Raw genomic sequence first — 16,791 nt, 5'->3', positions numbered from 1 at the left:
CCCTTCTCTGTACACGCTCAAGTAAATCTACATCCTTCCTAAAATGAGGCCTCCAGACCTGTACGCAGTACTCAAGGCGTGGCCTAACCATTACCTTATACAGAGAGACAATCACCTCCTTCTCCTTGCTAGCAAAATTTCTATACATCATTAGCATTAGCATTAGCATTAGTAGAGGCATTTGATGCAAGAAAGCAAGCTTATGCAGCATCAGCCAAAAAAAAAAAAAAAAAAAAAACACTTCCACTTCCCCCCTCTGTTCGTTCAAAATATCTGTCCAGCTGAGCCTTAAACTTATTTAGGCTATCAACTTCCACGACAAGCGATGGAAGTGTGTTCCACCAACCAATCACCCTCTGGCTAAAGGCAAATTTCCGCACGTCTATCCTGCATCTGTCTTTCCTCAATTTGAATTTATGCCCTCTCAGGTGATTATTCTGAGCGAGAGGAAGAATCCCATCAGCATTGAGCATGCTCAAACCATTCAAGGTTTTATACACCTCTATCAGATCACCTTGCTGGTGCCTAGTCTCCCGACACTGTAATTTGTAAAACTTAAGCCTTTCTTCATAAGAGCACCCCTTTGTTCCATTCACTAATCTTGTTGCCCTTCTCTGTACTCGTTCCAGCAGCTCTACACCCTTCTTAAAATGAGGCCTCCAAACCTGTATACAGTACTCTATAGTGTGGCCTGACCATTGCCTTATACAAGGAAATAATCACCTCCTTATCTCTGCTAGAAAAATTCCTATATATCATTGACAAAACACCATGAGCTACTCTTGCAGCCCGTCTGCACTCTTCAGAGAACTTCATATTTGCCTGCACAACCACCCCCAGGTCCCTTTCATTCTCTACCACTGTCAGTGTTGTACCACAGAGTTCATACGTTGCTCTGGGGTTGCTGTTTCCGATGTGTAGTACTTTACATTTGTCAATGTTATACTTCATTTGCCACCTCTCAGCCCATCTGCTCTACCTTTCCAGATCCTGTTGCAGCAGTATAGTGTCAGTAGTGTCCTTGACAACCCTGCCTACCTTTGTATCGTCTGCAAACTTCGACATTAAGCTTGATATACCCTCATCAATATCATTTATGAATACAGAAAACAATAATGGACCCAACACTGAGCCCTGAGGACTCTACTAATAGCATCAGTCCACGACGAGCAGTGTCCATTGATTACCACTCTCTGTCTTCTCCCCCTCAGCCACCCCTTTATCCACAGCAGCAATTTGCCTCCAATGCCACACTGCTCCAATTTGTTCAGCAGTCTTCCATGTGCAACAGTATCAAAAGCCTTTCTAAGATCCAAGTATATAATATCAAAGTTATTCCCTGCATCCAGTTCCTTTGTGACTTCATCGTAGTATCCAATCAAATTCAACATTGACAACACCCCATGACCTGCCCTTCCAGGCTGTTTGCATTGCTCAGAAAACTTCATATCTTACTGCACAATTACTCCCAGGTCTTTTATATTTTCTACCACCTTAAGTGTAGTACTACACAGTCGGTACGTTTCTCTGGGGCTACTTCTTCCCATATGCAGTACTTTGCATTTGTCAAGTTTAAACTTCAGTTGCCACTTCTCAGCCCATTTTCCCAATTTATCCAAATGCAATTGAAGTAGCATACTGTCTTTACTTTCGTTAACAACCCTGCCAACCTTTGTATAATCTGCAAACTTCGACCTTAAGCCTGATATACCTTCATCAATATCATTGATAAATATTCAAAACAACAGTGGACCTAACACCAAACCCTGTGGGACTCCACTAATAATATTAATCCACGAAGAGGATCACCCATTGATTACCAGTCTCTGTCTTCTCCAACTTAACCATCCTTTTATCCATTGTAGTAACTTATCTTTAATACCATTCTGCTCCAATTTGTACAATAGTCTTCCATGCGCAACTGTGTCAATAGCTTTCCTGAAATCCAAATATATGATATCAAAATTATTTTTTGCATCCAGTTCCTTTGGAATCACATCATAATATCCTATCAAATTTGTCATACAAGACTTTCCCTTAACAAACCCATGCTGTGTCTGAATTATTCCTGCAGTCTTGTCTAGATGATCCTTCAGAGCATCTTTATCAAGTGACTCCATTATTTTACCCAGAACAGAAGTTAAACTAACTGGTCTATAATTATTCGCGTCACCCTTCGAACCCCCTTTGTGAATTGGGAATACATTTGCACATCTCCAGTCCGTGGAAACCTTCCCTTAGTCCAAGGATGCTCTCATAATTATGGCTAAGGGTTTGCTTAGTTGCTTTGCCGCCTCCTTCCCATATGATTCCTAACATGAGCCTTCCAGCGCTGTATGCTTTCTGCGCGGGAAGCACAGTGGTATCGTCACCTTCCTTCCCGGGTGGAAAAGGCCGTTGTTCGAATCCTGTCGATGACGCGAGGAACTTTAATGGGCTTCTTTCACTCCCTGGCTGTGTGAGTCGGTCTCAGACGTAGATAGCAAGGTTCCCGCCCCCCCCCCCAAAAAAAAAAAACATAGGGTTTTTTCGTCCAGCAAAATAGGCAGATCTACCAGAGAGCACACGTAATTTAAAGACACCAATATGGGTTTATGTAGTCAATTCCGGGAAACCCTAATATAATAATTTGATAAAGATGCGGTCTGACCATTGCCTTAAATGATGGAATAATCAGATCCTTATACCTGCTAGCAAATTTCCTACATATTCCGTATACTTTGTTGCACATTGCTTAAATCGTCCATAAAACGCTAGAAATTTACAGATATATTATGTACGCAGGAATATATCCTAAATCGCTGTTTCTCCTAAAAATCTTCAACAAACCAATGATGCATTTAGTGAGCGACAAAAGACGAATTGCAGTTTATCGCCATGTGGCGCAGTTGTAAACGTTTTTCCACATTGTATGATTTATTTATGAAATGTTCTCAGGTGGATGTGTTGTGTGCTGGTTTTGGTTGGCATTTGTAAGTTTCACTTATAAATATTCTTCAATAAGGAATTGCTTGATTTTGAATTAATTCGGCGAGGTTGTATTTTTTTTTTTTTTTGTGAATTTTGCTTTTTTTTCAGACACCTTGCACGTCAGCATTTGGGAGTATATCAAATTGTTGTACTGCACATCTTTCAAAAAACAGAACTGAAATTTAGTATTTTTGGTACATATAACAAATACCATATAGTTATAACAAATACCTGACGAGTATAACAAACAATTATATAGTCAAATAGAGAACTATCTAGCAAATTAGTATGCATTATTGTTTAGGTGGGTGGTGCCGTTACTGTTCTGCATACTGGAACTTGTGTTTTGGAACATTGGATTTTCGCACTCGTGGGTTTTGCCACTTTCTCAGTTGCAAAACATTTCATTATTTGCTGGATGACTGCTCTCGAGACCATAAGGTTAGAGAGGCAACAAGAGAAAGCAATGCTTCTTAACTGGATGTCAGATGAAATGATGAGATATGTGGCAGAGAAGAAAAATGCATGGAATACATCAATATTAACAGGTGACACGGAAGCCAATGAAAGATATAAACTGGTCTGTAACCAAGGGAGGTTAGGCAGGCAAAGGCAGATTACGGTCGAATCTGCCTTTGCCTGTCAGAAGTTTAATGAAGTTTAATGTCGAAGTTTGCAGATGACACAAAGGTTGGCAGGGTTATTAATGACAGTCATGGCAGTGTGCTACTGCAACAGGATCTAGATAATTTGGGCAGATGGGCTAAGAAGTGGCAACTGAAGTTTAACCTTGACAAACGCAAAGTACTGCATATGGGTAGAAGTAACCCCAGCGAAACGTACCAACTGTGTGGTACTACACGTAAGGTGGTAGAAAATGAAAAAGACCTGGGAGTAATTGTGCAGTCAGATATGAAGTTTTCTGAGCAATGCAGACAGGCTGCTAGGGCAGGTCATGGGGTTTTGTCAATGATATATAGGAATTTTGCTAGCAGGGAAATGGAGGTGATTGTCCCTCTGTATAAGGCAATGGTCAGGCCACGCCTTGAGTACTGCGTACAGGTCTGGAGGCCTCATTTTTGGAAGGATGTAGATTTGCTTGAGCGTGTACAGAGAAGAGCTACACGATTGGTGAGGGGAATGAAGGGATCCTCTTACCAAGAGAGGCTTAAGTTCTGCAAGTTGCAGTGGCTGGAGACTAGGCACCTGCGCGGTGATCTGATTGAGGTCTGTAAGGCCTTGAATGGGTTGAGCACGCTGAATTCTGATGGGATCCTTCCACTTTTTCAGATTACGAACCTACGGGGACATAAATTCAAATTAAGAAAGGACAGATGTAGAATAGATGTGCGGAAATTTGCCTTTAGCCACCGGGTGGTTAATTGCTGGAACAAACTTCCATCTGTCGTTGTGGAAGTTGATAGGTTAAATAAATTTAAGGAGGAACTGGACAGGCATTTGGAGGGAATGGTGTGATTTTTTTTTTTTTTTGGCTGATGCTGCATAAGCTCCTACACTTGCTTTCTTGCATCACGTGCCACTACTACTACTACTACTACTACTACTACTACAGGAAATCCTTGGCAAAGGACAGATTGTGCAAAGTTCAAGGGGTAGAATTTTTTTTTTCAGCTTGGTCTATACTTAACAGCAGAGACTGCTTCTACAGGGATTGGATACACTTAAATAGAAAGGGTGCAAGAATATTTGCTGATGCTATTGAGGCGGTGGGTCGGAAAACTGCTAGCTTGTGGGGATAGAAGGACTTATAGATTAACAGTAGCCACTGGCAAAGGTGAAAGTGATTCTTGCCCTGCTTCTATTGGAATGAGCAGAAGCCTGGAAAACAAGATACATGTTTCAGAGATTGCTGAGAGTCATTGTGGTACAAGTAAACACATGGGTTGTGTTAGGGTAGCTATGAATAGGAACAGGTGCATGTATACTTGCTTGTACACCAATGCTATGAGTTTGGTAAATAAATTTGATGGATATGAGGTATTGCTCAAAGCATCAATGGCGGATATTGTTGGGAAATCAGAGATGTGGTCTCACACAGATATAAGGAATGCAGAACTGCAGTTTTGGGAGTACAATGTCTAAAGATAGGAAGGGAGGAGGGGTTATGCTATTAGTTAAGAAACACATAAAATCCAAGGAAGTGAAGCTAGTCGACATTACTGGACAGTGCAGTGTCGAGTCAGTTTGGTGTGACATAAGCATTGGGAGATCAAAATTGAGAGGAGCAGCGTGGTGTCACACAGATATAAGGGATGCAGAACTGCAATTTGGGGAGTACAACGTCTACAGAAAGGATAGACAGGATAGGAAGGGGGGAGGGGTTATGCTATTAGTTAAGAAACACATAAAAACCAAGGAAGTGAAGCCAGTCGACATCGCTGGACAGTGCAGTGTGGAGTCAGTTTGGTGTGACATAAACATTGGGAGATCAAAATTGAGAGTAGGAGTGTGCTATAGGCCTAATGACTCTGATGAGTATAATAAGGAACTGTACAGGGAAATAGAGTGGGCCAGTAAATCAGAGTGTCTTATAATGGGAGATTTTAATTTCCCAGATATTGACTGGAATTTGGGGGCTGGTTACTCACACACTAGCAGGGCTTTTGTGGATTTATTGGATGATTGTTTTCTACATCAGCGTGTTCGTGAGGCAACTAGAGGGAGTAATACTCTTGATTTGATTATCAGCAGTGATTCTTCATGCATTAAGAATCTGCAGATAAATGAACCACTAGGTGGCAGTGATCACAGTGTGCTGAAGTGGGATTTACTCAAAGAGGTAACTACCATTAGGGGTAAAGGGAAGGTTTATTGCTTCCGTAAAGGCGACTACGATGGACAGAGACAGTATTTAAATTCTATACAGTGGGACCAACTGATGATGTTACCAACAGCAAATTCAAAATGGGAAGCATTCAAAGAACTTATCTTGGAAGCTACTAGGCTTTACATACCAACTAAGAAATATTGTTCAAGGTTTAGACCAAAATGGATGTCAGATGAACTAATGAGGCATATGGCAGAGAAGAAAAATGCATGGGATACATACAAATTAACACATGACACAGAAGCCTATGATACATACAAGTTGATATGCAACCAAGTTACAAAGGAGGTTAGGCAGGCGAAGGCAGATTACGAGAAATCCTTGGCAAGGGATGCAAAGAAAAACAGCAAAGAGTTCTTTACTTATGTAAACTCTAGATGGAAGGGGATGAATCAGATTGGTCCACTTGATATTGGTGGGTCAAGTGTTGATGATCCTGCTCAGGTAGCTAACAAACTAAATGAATATTTTGCATCGACATTCACACATGAGGAGTTATTCAGCGAGGGGAATGCCAGAGGTGTATTCAACTCTAGCAGTAAGCTACAGAATCTTGAAATAACTGGGAGTAAAGTGGAGGAGAAACTGTTGAAGATAAACACAAGAAAGGCACCCGGGATGGATGGGATCTATCCAGTTATATTAAAGGAGGCAGCAAAGGAAGTAAGCAAACCCTTAGCCATAATTATGAGAGCTTCCTTGGACTCAGGGGAGGTACCCATAGACAGGAAATGTGCAAATGTGACCCCAATTCACAAAGGAGGATCAAAGGCTGACACAAGTAATTATAGACCTGTGAGCTTAACTTCTGTTCCAGGAAAATTAATGGAGGCACTGGTTAAAGAAGCACTGCAGGATCATTTAGACAAGACTTCAGTTATAGCTCAGACACAGCATGGTTTTGTTAAGGGGAAGTCTTGCCTGACCAACTTGATTGGATACTATGATGCAGTCACAAAAGAACTGGATGCAGGGAATAACTTTGATATTATATACTTGGATCTTAGAAAGGCTTTTGATACTGTTGCACATGGAAGACTGCTACACAAATTGGAGCAGTGTGACATTGGAGGCAAATTGCTGCTATGGATAAAGGGGTGGTTGAGGGGGAGAAGACAGAGAGTGGTAATCAATGGACACTGCTCATCGTGGACTGATGTTATTAGTGGAGTCCCTCAGGGCTCAATGTTGGGTCCATTATTGTTTTCTGTATTTATAAATGATATTGATGATGGTATATCGGGCTTAATGTCCAAGTTTGCAGACGATACAAAGGTTGGCAGGGTTGTCAAGGACACTACTGACACTATGCTGCTGCAACAGGATCTGGAAAGGTTGAGCAGATGGGCTGAGAGGTGGCAAATGAAGTTTAACATTGATAAATGTAAAGTACTACACATGGGAAACAGCAACCCCAGAGCAACGTATCAACTCTGTGGTACTACACTGACAGTGGTAGAGAATGAAAGGGACTTGGGGGTGGTTGTGCAGGCAGATATGAAGTTCTCTGAGCAGTGCAGACGGGCTGCAAGAGTAGCTCATGGAGTATTGTCAATGATATACAGGAATTTTTCCAGCAGGGATAAGGAGGTGATTATTCCCTTGTATAAGGCGATGGTCAGGCCACACCTAGAGTACTGTATACAGGTCTGGAGACCTCATTTCAAGAAGGATGTAGAGCTGCTGGAACGAGTACAGAGAAGAGCAACAAGATTAGTGAATGGAACAAAGGGGTGCTCTTACGAAGAAAGGCTTAAGTTTTGCAAATTACAGTGTCTGGAGACTAGGCACCAGCGAGGTGATCTGATAGAGGTGTATAAAGCCTTGAATGTTTTAAGCATGCTCAGTGCTGATGGGATTCTTCCTCTAAGAAAAATCACCTGAGAGGGCATAAATTCAAACTGAGGAAAGACAGATGTAGGATAGACGTGCGGAAATTTGCCTTTAGCCAGTGGGTGGTTGGTTGGTGGAACAGACTTCCATCCCTTGTGGTGGAGGTTGATAGCCTAAATAAGTTTAAGGCTCAGCTGGACAGGTATTTTGAACGAACAGAGGGGTGAAGTGGATTTTTTTTTTTTTTTTTTGTTGGCTGATGCTGCATAAGCTTGCTTTCTTGCATCAAATGCCTCTACTAATGCTAATGCTATAGGCCTAATGACTCTGATGTTTATAATGGGAAATTCCACAGGGAAATATTGGGCCAGTAAATCAGAGTCTTATAATTGGGGATTTTAATTTCCCAGATATTAACTGGAATTTGTGGGTTGGGCACTCACACACTAGCAAGTCTTTTGTGGATTTATGGGATGATTGTTTTCTACATCAGCATGTTCGGGAGGCAACTAGAGGGAGTAATATTCTTGATTTGATTATCAGTAGTGATTCTTCATGCGTCAAGAATCTGCAGATAAAGGAACCACTAGGTGGCAGTGATCACAGTGTGCTGAAGTGGGATTTACTCAAAGAGGTAACTACCATCAGGGGTAAGTGGAAGGGTTATTGCTTTCGTAAAGGCGACTATGATGGTCTGAGACAATATTTAAATTCTATACAGTGGGACCAACTGATGATGTTACCAACAGCAAATTCAAAATGGGAAGCATTCAGGGAATTTGTCTTGAAAGCCACTAGGCTTTACATACCAACTAAGAAATATTGTTCAAGGTTTAGGCCTAAGTGGATGTCAGATGAACTAATGAGACACATTGCAGAGAAGAAAAATGCATGTGATACATATAAATCAATGGGTGACATGGAAGCCTATGATAGATGTAAGCTGGTCTGTAACCAAGTGACAAAGGAGGTTAGGCAGGCAAAGGCAGATTACGAGAAATATTTGGCAAAGGCTGCAAAGAAAAACAGCAAAGAGTTCTTTACTTATGTAAGCTCTAGAAGGAACGGGACGAATCAGGTTGGTCCACTTGATATCGATGGTTCAACTGTTGATAATCCTGCTCAGGTAGCTGACAAACTAAATGAATATTTTGCATCAACATTCACACATGAGGAGTTATTCAGCGAGGGGAATGCAGAGGTGTATTCAACTCTGGCAGTAAGCTAGATAATCTTGTAATAACTGAGAGTAAAGTGAAGGAGAAATTGTTGAAGATAAACACAAGGATGGGATCTACCCAGTTATATTAAAGTAGGCAGCAAAGAAAGTAAGCAAACCCTTAGCCATAATTATGAGAGCTTCCTTGGACTCAGGGGAGGTACCCATAGACTGGAGATGTGCAAATGTGACCCCAATTCACAAAGGAGGATCAAAGGCTGACACAAGTAATTATAGAGTTTAACTTCTGTTCCTGGAAAATTAATGGAGGCACTGGTTAAAGAAGTACTGCAGGATCATCTAGACAAGACTTCAGTTATAGTTCGGACACAGCATGGTTTTGTTAAGGGGAAGTCTTGCCTGACCAATTTGATTGGATATATAATGCAATCACAAAAGAGCTGGATGCAGGGAATAACTTTGATATTATATACAGTCAGTCCTCGTATAGCAGGATAATTGTTTACCTAGAAACCCTCGTGCAATAAAAACAACAGTCCCTATGGGTAAAATAGGGTTAGGTGCTGACCACCCAAGATTGAACACGCATTTGTAACCAAAATATTACCAAACACAATATTGTAATAAAATACTTAGAAATTTTAAAATAAATAAATGCACAAGACATAATACTTTAAGAGTTTGGTATCTATATATGATATCGGTGTTTAGATACACCATAGATAACTTTTAAGAAACTATAAAGTACAGGCATACCTCGGTTAACGTTACCTCTGATAACGAAGCTTCGATATAACGAAGTCCGCAATTTCAAGCCTCATTTAACATAAAAAAAATATTCCAGTTTAATCACCTGAAATCTAAACAAACTGACGAAATTACGGAAACCTTTTGGGCTTCTCGTGGTTGGTTCGAGAAATTTAAAAAACGGGCCAGGGTTCATGGTGTAAAATTAACAGGAGAAGCCGCAAATAAGTTTTCAGAAAAACTAAAGGAAATAATTGAACGTGAAAATTTTCCACCAAATTTGGTGTTCAGTGTTGACGAAAGCGGTTTGTTCTGGAAACGGCTGCCAACAAAAGGTTTCATTTCTATTGAAGAAAAACCTGCTGCTGGGTTCAAAGCAGCTAAAGACCGTTTAATGTTACTCTTTCGATCAAATGCCTCTGGCAATTATAAATTAAAATTGTTATTAGTTTACCATTCAGAAAATCCGAGGGCGTTAAAAGGTAACATAAAAATGAATTTACCTGTAATATGGAAAACAAATAGAAAGGCGTGGGTTACCAAGGAGTTATTTACTGATTGGTTTGTTAACCACTTTTGTCCTGAAGTAAAACGGTATTGTCAAAAAAACAACTTTGAAGAAAAAGCTCTTTTGTTGTTAGCCAATGCTCCGGGACATCCTACTGATCTTAACACGTTGGACACATGCATTCCTGTCAAAGTTGTGTTTCTTCCAGCAAACACAACTTCTCTGATTCAACCATTGGATCAGGGAGTGATAGCATCATTTAAAGCTTATTATCTGCGTCGAACATTAAGCAATTTAACTGAACTAGAGGATAAAGAGGAAATGAGAGTTAAAACGTTTTGGAAAAACTACACCATTAAAAAGGCAATTGAAAACATTGATAGTTCTTGGAAAGAAGTCACTAAGAAATGCTTAAATGGAGTTTGGCGCAAAATATGGTCAGAAGTTGTACTAGAAGAAGAAAATAGCATCCAAGAAATTAGAAATGAAGTTATCCAGATGGCTCAATCAATAGGTTTCGAAAATGTCGATGAAGAGGATGTTAGAAATTTATTGAATGCAGAAGATGATGGTTTTTCAGTGGTAGATTTAGAAAACCTTGTTAGCAATGAAGACAAAGATAATGAAGACGAAGTTAAAGAAGTTCCTGCCGAAAAAGTGTTAACAAACAAAGATTTAAAAAGCTGCTTAAATGACATTGAAAACGTTTAAATTTTTTTAGTGAAAATGATCCTGATTTAGGAAGAAGTTTTATTGTTAAGCGATCAGTGTTAAATGCAATAACTCCGTATAGGCAATTGTTAAATGAAAGAGAAAAAAAGCATAAGCAATCAACTTTAGACTCATATTTTAAAATGTGATTTCACTTTGTATGTAAGTTGAATGTTTATTTAATAAAACTTTTCTTTGTTCGAAAAAAAAGCTTTTCATTTTCTTTACGTACGAACGTATCCCTATTCTGGCCATAGTATTTTTACCTCTGAAAACGAAGTTTCGCTTAACGAAGTAATTTCGTGGAATGCATCCTATTCGTTATTCGAGGTATGCCTGTAGTTGTTGGCGGCATCATTTGCTCTTTCTCATATTGTGCTCTGCCTTCACGACGAGTTGCCATGATATTGCACTACCTCGAATAAGTAACGCTTCACTGATAGAGAAGACTATTGTTACTTATTCTCAGTTGAGTACCACCACCCAGACAGTACTGTTTCATGGCTATTGGCCAATCATCAGTGGGTGGGCAGGTACCCTGCTATTGCAGACATGACGACCCAGTTGTGAAGTTAATCACACAATATGAGAGATGCCAATAGGTGTAGATGTCAATATTTAAATATTGACATCTACATATTGACATTGACATATTGACATAATTTTAAATTAGGTGTAGTTGAGTACCACCACCTGGGTGGTGGTACTCAACTACACCTAATTTAAAATTCTCAGTTGAGTACCACCACCTGGGTGGTGGTACTCAACTGAGAATAAGTAACAATAGTCTTCTCTATCAGTGAAGCGTTACTTATTCGAGGTAGTGCAATATCATGGCAACTCGTCGTGAAGGCAGAGCACAATATGAGAAAGAGCAAATGATGCCGCCAACAACTACTTTATAGTTTCATTAGCATTAGCATTAGTAGAGGCATATGATGCAAGAAAGCAAGCTTATTCAGCATCAGCCAAAAAAAAAAAAAAAAAAAAAACCCACTCCCATTTCACCCCTCCGTTCATTCGAAATACCTGTCCAGTTGAGCCTTAAATTTGTTTAGGCTATCAACTTCAACAACAAGTGATGGAAGTCGGTTCCACCAACCAACCACACGCTGGCCAAAGGCAAATTTCTGCACATCTATCCGACATCCATCCTTCCTCAATTTGAATTTATGCCCTCTGAGGTGATTATTCTGAGCAAGATGAAGAATCCCATTGGCATTGAGCATGCTCAAACCATTCAAAGCCTTATACACCTCTATCAGATCACCTCGCCGGTGCCTAGTCTCCAGACTCTGTAATTTGCAAAACTTAAGCCTTTCTTCATAAGAGCAACCCTTTGTTCCATTCACTAATCTTGTTGCCCTTCTCTGTACCCGTCCCAGCAGCTCTACATCCTTCTTGAAATGAGGCCTCCAGACCTGTATACAGTACTCAAGATGTGGCCTAACCATTGCCTTATACAAGGGAATAATCACCTCCTTATCCCTGTTAGAAAAATTCCTGTATATCATTGACAAGACACCATGAACTACTCTTGCAGCTCGTCTGCACTGCTCAGAGAACTTCATATCTGCCTGCACAATTACCCCCAGGTCCTTTTCATTCTCCACCACTGTCAGTGTAGTACCGCAGAGTTGATACGTTGCTCTGGGGTTACTGTTTCCCATATGTAGTACTTTATATTTGTCAATGTTAAACTTCATTTGCCACCTCTCAGCCCATCTATTCAACCTTTCCAGATCCTGTTGCAGCAGCATAGCGTCAGTAGTGTCCTTAACAACCCTGCCAACCTTTGTATCATCTGCAAACTTGGACATTAAACTTGATATCCCATCATCAATATCATTCATAAACACCGAAAACAACAACGGACCCAACACTGAACCCTGAGGAACTCCACTAATAACATTAGTCCATGTTGAGCAGTGTCCATTGATTACCACTCTCTGTCTTCTGCCACTCAACCATTGCCTTATCCATAGCAGCAATTTGCCTCCAATGCCACACTGCTCCAATTTGTGCAGCAGTCTTCCATGTGCAACAGTATCAAAAGCCTTTCTAAGATCCAAATATATAATATCAAAGTTATTCCCTGCATCCAGTTCTTTTGTGACTACATCATAGTATCCAATCAAATTGGTCAGGCAAGACCTGCCCTTAACAAAACCATGCTGTGTCTGAGCTATAACTGAATTCTTGTCTAGATGATCCTGCAGTGCTTCTTTAACCAGTGCCTCCATTAACTTACCTGGAACAGAAGTTAAACTAACAGGTCTATAATTACTTGTGTCAGCCTTTGATCCTCCTTTGTGAATTGGGGTTACATTTGCACATCTCCAGTCTATGGGTACCTCCCCTGAGTCCAAAGAAGCTCTCATAATTATGGCTAGGGGTTTGCTTACTTCCTTTGCTGCCTCCTTTAATATAACTGGATAGATCCCATGCACCCCAGGTGCCTTTTTTATGTTTATCCTCAACAATCTCTCCTCCACTTTCCTCTCAGTTATTACAAAATCATCCAGCTCACTGCCAATGTTTACTTTACCTACATCATTCTCCTTCCTGAATAACTCCTCATGCGTGAATGTAGATGCAAAATACTCGTTTAGATTGTTAGCCACCTGAGCAGGATCCTCAACTGTTGAACCATCAATATCCAGTGGACCAATCTGATTCATCCCTTTCCTTCTCGAGTTTAAATATGTAAAGAACTCTTTTCTGTTTTTCTTTGCATCCTTTGCCAAGGATTTTTCGTAGTCTGCCTTTGCCTGCCTAATCTCCTTTGTGACTTGGTTACAGATCAGCTTATATCTGTCATAGGCTTCCATGTCACCCATTAATTTGTATGTATCCCATGCATTTTTCTTCTCTGCCACATGCCTCATTAGTTCATCTGACAACCATTTAGGCCTAAACCTTGAACAATATTTCTTAGTTGGTATGTAAAGCCTGGTAGCCTCCAAGATTAGTTCCTTGAATGCTTCCCATTTTGAGTTCGCTGTTGGTAACATCATCAGTTGGTTCCACCGTATAGAATTTAAATACTGTCTCAGACCATCATAGTCGCCTTTACGAAAACAAAAACCCTTCCCTTTACCTCTGATGGTAGTTACCTCCTTGAGTAAATCCCACTTCAACACACTGTGATCACTGCCACCTAGTGGTTCATTTATCTGCAGATTCTTAATGCATGAAGAATCACTACTGGTAATCAGATCAAGAGTATTGCTCCCTCTTTTTGCCTCACGAACATGCTGATGTAGAAAACAATCATCCAATAAATCCACAAAAGCCTTGCTAGTGTGTGAGTGACCAACCCACAAATTCCATTCAATATCTGGGAAATTAAAATCCCCCATTATAAGACTCTCTGATTTACTGGCCCAGTCTATTTCCCTGTACAATATCTTATTATACTCATCAGAGGCATTAGGCCTATAGCACACTCCTACTCTCAATTTTGATTTCCCTATGCTTATGTCACACCAAACTGACTCGACACTGCCCTGTCCAGCGATGTCGACTGGCTTCACTTCCTTGGACCTTATGTGTTTCTTAATTAATAGCATAACCCCTCCTCCCCTCCTGTCCTGTCTATCCTTTCTATACGCATTGTATTCCCCAAATTCCAGTTCCGCATTACTTATATCTGTGTGGCACCACGTCTCTGATATCCCAACAATATCTGCCTTTGATGTTTTGAGCAATACCTCAAATTCATCAAGTTTATTTACCAAACTCCTAGCATTGGTGTACACGCAGGTATACATGCACCTGTTTCTATTCTTAGCTACCCTAACACAACCCATGTGTTTACTTGTACCGCAATGACTCCCAGCAGTCTCTGAAATATCCTGCATCTTGTTTTTCAGGCTTCTGCTCATTTCAATAGAAGCAGTGCAAGAATCACTTCCACCTTAAGAGTTATCTATGGTGTATCTAAACACCAATATCATATATAGATACCAAACTCTTAAAGTATTATGCCTTGTGCATTTATTTATTTTAAATATTGACATCTACACCTATTGGCATCTCTCATATTGTGTGATTAACTTCACAACTGGGTCGTCATGTCTGCAATACCAGGGTACCTGCCCACCCACTGATGATTGGCCAATAGCCATGAAACAGTGCTGTCTGGGTGGTGGTACTCAACTGAGAATAAGTAACAATAGTCTTCTCTATCAGTGAAGCGTTACTTATTCAAGGTAGTGCAATATCATGGCAACTCGTCGTGAAGGCAGAGCACAATATGAGAAAGAGCCAATGATGCTGCCAACAACTACTTTATAGTTTCTTAAGAGTTATCTATGGTGTACCTAAACACCGATATCATATATTAGAAATTTTATTACGACTATTACGTAATAAAATATTTCTAATGCTTTTTTTTTTTTTTTTTTTTTTTTTTATATGTGAACCCCAAACACAAGAGGTATTAGAACCTATAGTACTTAGTACTGTGCTTGGGTTGGAGGTTGAGAAGACGAAAGAAGATATTCGTTGACATTGGACTTGAACTCCTGTAGATTGTATTTTCAGGAAATACGTATGAAGGAAGGTTGTTCCAGAAAGCGGCAGTTGAATGAATAAATGAGGAAGATAAAAAGTGGGTTTGAAGTTGGATAGTAAATGTATGTTGGCTGGTGGTGGCACGTGTTCAGACTGTTTTGAAACAGTGAGCGGGAATTATAGAAGCCAATTCAGAAGAACAGTGCCCATGGAAGTATCTGTAGAAGAGGCATGCAGCAGAAACAGTACGTTTATGAGAAAGCGAGTGGAGAGACTGTTAGAGATGAATCATTAATTAACCTAACTGTCCTCTTCTGAATGGAATCATGAAGCCTGAGAGAGGTTTTGGGGGCACCACCCCAGATGTGGGAACAATATTCCATGGTAGGGCGGATATGTGATTTGTACAGAGTGAACAGCTGTTTGGAAGAAAAGTAACACCGAGAGCAAAAGAGAAAACCAAGTTTTTTAGATGCAGAGGAAGCAATATTTGTAATGTGCTTATACCAAGAGAGATTAGAAGTCGGTAATTCAAAAAGAGATATATCATTTTGCCTAGAAATCGCAGTGTCACCAAAGATAAGTAGAGGAGCAGAAGAATCCTTTTTGCGAGATATAAGACAAGACTGAGTTTTAGAAGGGTTGAAGTCAACTAAGTTGTCTTTGCGCCACTGGAGAATTACCTGAAGAAAGGCATTTAAGGAATTGGTAGCAGATTTTCGAGAAGTTGAAGCTGATTGAGCAGGACAAGGTTTTTCAAAATGAAAGTGGAATGCAATGTGCTATCATCGGCAAAACTATGCATAGGAATTCTAGTCAATGGAAGAAGGTCATTAATATACAAGAGGAAAAGAGTGGGGGAAAGAACTGAATCTTGGGGGACACCGGCATTAGTGGAGAAGTTAGAAGACAGAGAGCCATCTACCATCACCCTCAGTGAGCAATCAGAGAGAAAACTAGATAACCAATTACTAAAAACAGTTGGCAAACCATAAGATGGAAGCTTGTTTAGAAGACCTTTATGCCAAACACGATCAAAAGCCTTTGAGATGTCAAGAGCAACTACTTGTATTTCTCCGAACCTTTCCATTGAATTAGTCCATAAATGGGTAACATAAGCCAGAATATCACCAGTGGATCGACACTGACGGAATCCATACTGGCGATCGTTGATCAGAATGAAGGTTTCTAGGTAGTTTAAGAGTTGGCGGTTAATTGATTTCTCCATTACTTTAGAAAGAGTAGAAGTAATTGCAATGGGATGATAATTGGATGGGAGGGATTTGTCACCCTTTTTTGGAACTGGCTGGATATGAGCAAATTTCCAAGCAGAAGGAAAAACACCTTTGGAATAAGAAAGTGAAAAAAGGCGGCAAAGAATAGGAGTAAGTTCAGTAGCACATGTTTTGAAAACAAGTGGAGAAATACCATCAGGACCTGGAGCTTTCTTAGCATCAAGATTCATCAAAATCCTTC

The 16,791-nt window shown here is 40.2% G+C and overlaps 1 protein-coding gene across 1 annotated transcript in view; it reads left to right on the top strand.

The window, feature by feature from the left end:
* Nucleotides 1-2,889: 2,889 nt before the first annotated feature.
* prel (preli-like) overlaps nt 2,890-16,791 on the top strand; it is a 101,144-nt gene continuing 87,242 nt past the window's right edge. Inside the window, exon 1 of the mRNA XM_090388114.1 lies at nt 2,890-2,972. The gene's annotated coding sequence lies outside the window, so the exon portion shown is untranslated. The remainder of the gene's footprint in view (nt 2,973-16,791) is intronic.

Source organism: Mastigoproctus giganteus, chromosome 13, assembly GCF_048544385.1.
Source record: "Mastigoproctus giganteus isolate SK-2022 chromosome 13, ASM4854438v1, whole genome shotgun sequence".
Classification (NCBI taxonomy): domain Eukaryota; kingdom Metazoa; phylum Arthropoda; class Arachnida; order Uropygi; family Thelyphonidae; genus Mastigoproctus; species Mastigoproctus giganteus.
The sequence above is the reverse complement of the archived record's forward strand: the minus strand, read 5'-3'. Positions and strand labels throughout refer to the sequence as shown.